Genomic DNA, 6,621 nt, shown 5'->3' on the forward strand with positions numbered 1-6,621 from the left:
AGAGATACCATCCAACATGTAGTAGCCTCAGGGCATCCCTGTCCACTTTTGTGGGACCAGGTGTCCCTAAGGATTTTGGACAACCCAAGGGACTTGGACCCCTGCCCCAGGGGTGTAGCTAAAATTGTGCAAGTGATATAGTTACACCAGGGTTACATGGCTATGGAGGCCCTACCAGACAGTGCAGCATTCCAGTGTAGTGGGGTTGCTACACCACTCATTCAAATTGGACCTGGCTGGAAGTTCTCAGGGTAGTGGGTGAGGGCCTGGGGGGCAAATTGTGGGTGGACTATGGGGTGAATGGGGAGTGTGTGGGGAACTGTGAGGTGAGACGTTGGGGGTGCATGGGACACAGTGGGGTGGTAGGTTGGGGATACGCAAAAGTTTAGATTTTGGAATCAGGAAGGGGGCCCCTAACTTATTCTTGCATTAGAGCCCTAGGGCCTTGTTACACCACTGCCCTGCCCAGAGAATGTGCTGGAGTGATGAGGAAACTGAGGCAGAGACATTGCATTTAGTGCTTATCTTATATGAACTGTACTCTCCTGTGCTTTACATGATTAAATATAAAAGAGCATAAAGGTATTAGACTATACAAGGTGTGTATGTGTGTGAGAGAGAATTTTTTCACAACTGCTGTATGCTCCTGAGAAAGTTAAACTATGAATGGAAGCTCCACACCTTTTGGGTGGAGTCCTGTGAAAGGGATTTGTTTAACTGGGGTATCTATAGGGAGGGAGTGCTGGACTTAAGGCAGGTGGATTTAGGAGCCCCATTTCTGAAAAGAGAGAGCAGACTGAGTGTCTGTGCCCAGGAAATGAGATAGAGAAGACCAGCGGAGGAACCAGTGCAGCAGCCTGCTGAGGCTTCAGAAACTTCATAGGAGATGCAGAGCACTCAGGGGATGCAAAACGCAGACTCTTGCATTCCCCTTACAGCAGGTGAAGTGCGTGAGTAGGAGGGAACGCTCACTAGGGTCTTTGACACCTTGGTATCTTTTTGACTGTGGTAGTGATGGGGAATAAATGTTGGTACCCATTAAAAATAATCCCCCAAATCCACCCTCGTGTGATGCCAAAATGAGCTGTCACTCAAAGTAAATTGTATAGATTGATTATATTTACCTCCTTTCTTTGATAAGCAATTAACTAGTTAACATTGATCAAGTATAATAATTGATAGCCCCAATTAAAATTAGTGGGGAAGTTCATATCTCCCAGAGCTGTTAATTTAGGCTCTCTGCAAACTCAAGCAGATGTGACTGTGTCAGTTACTCAGTTCACATTTTTAGGTTTTCCTAGCAACCACAAAATGAAAACTGAGATTCTAGAGGACCAGAAAGAGTTTGAGAGATGTGCTGGTAGGTTGTACCACTACATACTGCCTAGATTGAGCCCCGAGTCCAACTATAAGGCACTGGGAACAGAATTTCTGTGCAACTTCTTGCTTTAAAAAAAAAAATTCAAATTGAGCCCAAACCTAGCAGCATTCAGATAATAGACTTCAAACATGTCTTTTCAGTAGGGCTGTTGATTAATCACAGTTAACTCATGCAATTAACTCAAAAAAATTAATCGTGTCTAAAAAAAATTAATCACGATTAATTTCACTTTTAATCGCATTGTTAAACATTAGAATACCAGTTGAAATTTATTAAAGTCTTTAAACCATGATTTGAGGATTTCAATAGCTCAGACATAGCTTAGGGGGTTATTACAGGAGTGGGTGGGTGAGATTCTGTGGCCTGCATTGTGCAGGTCAGACTAGATGATCATGATGGTCCCTTCTGACTTTAAAGTCTATGAGTTTCTAAATATTTGTGGATGTTTTTCTACATTTTCAAATATACTGATTTCAATTACATCACAGAATACAAGTATATTATTATTTTAAATACAAATATTTGCACTGTAAAAATGATAAACAAAGAAATGGTATTTTTCAAGTCATCTTATACAAATACAGTAGTCATTCTCTTTTTCGTGAAAGTGCAGTTTACAAATGTAGATTTTTTTTGTTACATAACTACACTCAAAAAACAAAACAATGTAATACCTTAGAGCCTGCAAGTTCACTCACTCCTACTTCTTGTTCATCCAAAAGTTAAGACAAACAAGTTTGTTTACATTTACGGGACATAATGCTGCCTGCTTCTTATTTACAATGTCACCTGAAAGTGAGAACAGGCATTTGCATGGCACTTTTGTAGCTGGCATTGCAAGGTATTTATGTGCCACATATGCTAAACATGCGTATGCCCCTTCATGCTTCGGCCACCATTCCAGAGGACATGCTTCCATGCTGATGATGCTCTTTAAAAAAAAATAAAGCATTAATTAGATTTGTGACTGAACTCCTTCGGGGAGAATTGTATGTCTCCTGCTCTGTTTTACTTGCATTCTGCCATATATTTCATGTTATAGCAGCCTCGGATGATGACCCAGCACATGTTGTTCATTTTAAGAACACTTACACTGCAGATTTGACAAAATGCAAAGAAGGTACAAATGTGAGATTTCTAAAGATAGCTACAGCATTTGACCCAAAGTTTAAGAATCTGAAGTGCCTTTCAAAATCTGAGAGGGATGAGGTGTGGAGCATGCTTTCAGAAGTCTTAAAAGAGCAACACTTCAAACTGGAAACTACAGAACCTGAACCACCAAAAAAGAAAATCGACCTTCTGCTGATGGCATCTGATTCAGATGGTGAAAATGAACATGCATCAGTCTGCACTGCTTTGGATCGCTATCTAGCAGAACCCATCATCGGTATGGAAGCATGTCCTCCATGAAGCATGAAGACACATATGAATCTGTAACGCATCTGGCATGTAAATATCTTGTGACGCTGGCTACAACAGTGTCATGCAAACACCTGTTGTCACTTTCAAGTGACATTGTAAACAAGAAGGGACAGCATTATCTCTTGAAAACGTAAACAAAACTTGTTTGTCTGAGCGATTGGCTGAACAAGCAGTAGGACTGAGTGGACTTGTAGGCTCTGAAGTTTTACATTGTTTTATGTTTGAGTGCAATTATTTTTGTACATAATTCTACATTTGTAAGTTCAACTTTCATGATAAAGAGATTGCACTACATTATTTGTATTAGGTGAATTGAAAAATACTATTTCTTTTGTTTTTTACTGTGCAAATATTTGCAATAAAAATAACAAAGTGAGCACTATACACTTTGTATTCTGTGTTGTAATAGAAAACATCCAAAAATATTTAAATAAATGGTATTCTATTATTTTTTAACAGTGTGATTAATTGCACGATTAATTGTGATTAATTTTTTTAATCGCTTGACAGCCCTACTTTTCAGTAAAGCTCCTCCTCTTGCCTCCTCCCGTCTCCAGAACCAATGCTTTTAAACAAAAACAAGTCCTATATATACAGTCATCTAAAGGCAACGCCTGTGAGGGTCAAGAAGGGTCACATGACCTGCCCCAGGCAGCTAGGGAGGTGGGGGGACACATTCAGCAGGGAACCACAGTGGCGAAAGGAGCAGAACATGGGATCACCTGCCAGGAGCCAGTGCCCCATGCTGGCAGCTCCTCTGGTGCAGCTGCACTGGTACTGGGCCCAGGCCTGCCCAGGAAACGCAGCTCCATGGAAGGGCAGTACAGCCACACTAGAAGAGATGCTGGCGTAGGGTCACCCTTCTTTCGCCTGAAACGGTATCTGGCGCAGCAGGAGAACAGAACTCCCCCTGGGTAATGTAGGATGGGGAGGGGACAGGGAGAGCATGGGGACCTGTGCTGGTGGATGGGGCAGAGTCACGTCGGGGAGGTCATATGCCGCCCTTTAGCTGGTGCCCTTCTATGAGTCATCCTCCTTTGGCTTAGAGAAATGAAGGGTGACATACATCATTTTGTTTTGGGCTTTTGTAGAGTAGAGTACCAAAGGAGTAGATACCAAACTGATGAATAAATATCTGCTCCCCTTTTCTTATGCCTGCATCCTGCAAACACATATGTGCTTAACTTCAGGCATGGGAGTAGTCTCATTGCCTTGACTTCAGTGGTACTATAGTCATGTGACAAAGATAAGCATGCATGCATCTTCAGGATCAAGACCTTAGGCAGTACTGAATAAAAAAATCCCACTGAAGTGTAAAAGATAGCTATATGGACTCTGCAAGGAAATAACAAAAGATGGTAGGGTTAATTTGGGGCCCATGAACTACTTCAGAGGCTCTTTAAAATAATTCCAATTAGTGATGGCAAAATGAGACACTAGTGTACGTATGGGAACTGCATATAGTATTACTCTTGGTGAAATTTTGCATCACTGTGAGTGTGCAGAATTCATGTCCCCCTCAGATTTCTTTGCTTCCCCACAGAAAAATGACTTTCTGACAGGGAAGCAAAGGGAAGCTGCAAGAGAGTCATGCACCACTCCCTAGCTGCGCAGGTACATCGTTTCAGGCAGCTGGCAGAGAGGTAAATCACTACAGGGCTTGGGACACCCCAGACAGTGGCCCCTACCCTGAGTTGGGATCAGCTGCTAATCCTGGCTGGGCTGGAGGCAGGAGAGGACAGGACTTCCTCTTCCCCTGCAAGGAGTAGCTGGAGCTGTGTCAGACCTATCCCCAGAAACCTCCCACAGCTGCAGGAAGCTCAGCATCCTCTGCTGTGGGAGGGGAGGGGTCACTGTACAGGGAGCTGCTCCCCCATCTGCCCAACCCCCATGCATCCAGATCTCCCATACCCAGACACCCCGCCAAGCCTCACCCCATACACCCAGAGCCCCCTAGCCCTGTATACCCAAACCCCACTCCATTGAACCTCAACCCCTGCACGCAGATCACCCCCCACTGAGCTTCCTACACTCAACCCCCCCGATAATTCCCCAACCCCTGCACCCTGAGCCCCCACATCCAGACCCCCATGCCACTGACCCCCAATTAGCTGCACCCAGACCCCCCCCACCAAGCCCCACTCCCCCAGCACCCAGACCCCCGTGCTGAGGCCTCCACACTCAGACCCCTCTGCTGAGCCCCAACCACTTTTCACCTGGAAGCCCCTGCAGAGTCCCAATGCCCCCCTCCCACAAGCCTCTGTGCATCCAGATCCCCCCACACCTAAACCCCCTCACTGAGCTGCCTGCACCCAGATTGTCCCACACAGAATCCTCTGACCCCACAGCTGGATCCCCCCACACTGAGCCCCTCCACACCTGGATCCTGCCAGGTTGAGTCTGCCTGCCCTACACCTAGTGTGTTATAAGAAGCACACGGGATCTTTATAGGGAAGAAGGCAGCTTGCCGCATTTATTGAGAATATAATAGTTAGCATATGCTTTTCAATCTCATACACACATACACCATGCACACAGTCCTGCCAGTTGATGTTTATAGTTACCAGTCCAGAGTCTGGATCAATCTAGTGGCCAGCCAGATTGGTCGCAGAGGGGAGCAGGGCTCTGTCAGTCGGGATCCGATGCTCCTGGAGTGTAGCAAGATGAACTGAAAGTCCCATGGCCAAGCACCCTGTTCTTATAGTCTTTTCTCTCTGTTAAAGTCTATGGATTTTGCTGTGTCAGTTTGTGACTGGTTACATCTTAATTGGTGTATCTTTTGATGTAAACGTTACAATGAACCTCCAAGAGGGTTATCCTGTCCTGGTTCTGATTTAATCAATTGTCCTGTCTTTAGGGGGTACCAGCCTTCACCTCAGGGTCGTCAATTTGCCCTTCCTTCATTATGGATGAGCATTTATGATTTTCTGATGTTATTAAGTATCTTTACTCCTTTTTCCTTGACCATCTGGCTAAAACAATGGCCTTCAAACCTTATCTTTTCCTGATGCTTACATTCCTCATTCACGCAAACAGTCTTTTTACAGAGACATTTGAGAATTCAAACAGTGTCAGTTTATTTTGAATCTCCTTAACATAGACACAATACAAGATCCTGTCTTTTACTTACTAAACCTTAAAACAAAGAAACGTATATTTAACTAGAGTGCCTAATTTGTAATACATATAGGAAACCATAGTAGACATTATAACTTATCCTGAAACAAAAGGGTGACCATAATCAGTCATAAGGATTGTTCTGGTCTGTCCCTGCCTTAACCTCAGTGCAGACACTGGCAGTCTGTCAGATGCATTCCTACCAATGTCCCAGAGGATCATAGATTCATAGATACTAAGGTCAGAAGGGACCATTATGATCATCTAGCCTGACCTCCTGCACAATGCAGGCCACAGAATCTCACCCATCCACTCCTACGAAAAACCTCTCACCTATGTCTGAGCTATTGAAGTCCTCAAATCGTGGTTTAAAGACTTCAGGGAGCAGAGAATCCTCCATCAAGTGACCTGTGCCCCATGCTACAGAGGAAGGCGAAAAACCTCCAGGGCCTCTTTCAATCTGCCCTGGAGGAAAATTCCTTCCCGACCCCAAATATGGCGATCAGCTAAACCCTGAGCATATGGGCAAGATTCACCTGCTAGATACTAAAGAAAATTCTTTCCTGGGTAACTCAGATCCCATCCATCTAATATCCCATCACAGGCCATTAGGCCTATTTACCATGAATATTTAATTACCAAAATCATGTTATCCCATCATACCATCTCCTCCATAACTTATCGAGTTTAATCTTAAAGCC

This window comes from Dermochelys coriacea, chromosome 3, assembly GCF_009764565.3.
Source record: "Dermochelys coriacea isolate rDerCor1 chromosome 3, rDerCor1.pri.v4, whole genome shotgun sequence".
NCBI lineage: Eukaryota > Metazoa > Chordata > Testudines > Dermochelyidae > Dermochelys > Dermochelys coriacea.